Below are 860 nucleotides of genomic sequence, written 5' to 3'. Positions count from 1 at the left end.
AGACAATCTTTCGTTGTTGGACAAATCTGTCCACTTCATTGTTCCCTTCCCAGTACGATCCTTCTTTTGTGTGCGCTTTTTGGTGCTCCACATTTAAGTCGAGCTGTGTCCGTAGCTCGGCTATTTTTTCCCAAAGTTCTTTGTGTGCCACAGTTTTGCCTCTGGCAGACTCAAATCCATTCTCGATCCAAATTGACAAGTCTTCCTTCAAGGCTTGTGCACAATAGTAACTGTCAGTTACTATTCTTGCTGCCTTGATTTTCCTTTTGGTGAGTTCCAGCAATCCTTCCAAGACCGCCGTCACTTCTCCAGCTTGTGCGCTTCCACTCACTTTTCCTCTGGCTCTGTGTTGTTCTTTCCCACTTTGTGTCAAGATGTAACCCCAATACGCTGTTTCATCAGGGCCTTTTCGTGATCCATCTGTGAAGAGTACCCAATCATATGTCTTACCTTTAGGCTGAGTGGTGGTAGTTTTCTTTTGCTGTAATTGTGCCGGCCCTATTTCTAGGTCTGGATCCAGCAAAATGTCTTCCCACCTACCCCATCTGGTGTTGGTAGCTCTGGTGCTTTCGATGGTGCCTTTCCTCAGGTATTTGTGTACCTGACTTTGTGTTGTTACTTTGATGGGTTGACCTTGGGCCAGATCTTTCAGCGGCCCCCAGTATTTTGCCAATACTGCCAGTTCCTTTTCTTCTTGAGGGTACTTCTTTTCCACCGATGTCAGCGTTGTGCTCCACAATGTAATTAAGCCTCCTTGATCGTTACTCACCTTGACCATAGCGTCTTCATTTTCACAGAATATTTCTGCTGCCAACCTGGAGGTCAAGTTTCGGGGCTCAAGCCTGACAGCTTTCTGGATT

This window comes from Austrofundulus limnaeus, unplaced genomic scaffold (assembly GCF_001266775.1).
Source record: "Austrofundulus limnaeus strain Quisiro unplaced genomic scaffold, Austrofundulus_limnaeus-1.0 Scaffold372, whole genome shotgun sequence".
NCBI classification, from domain to species: domain Eukaryota; kingdom Metazoa; phylum Chordata; class Actinopteri; order Cyprinodontiformes; family Rivulidae; genus Austrofundulus; species Austrofundulus limnaeus.
The sequence above is the reverse complement of the archived record's forward strand: the minus strand, read 5'-3'. Positions refer to the sequence as shown.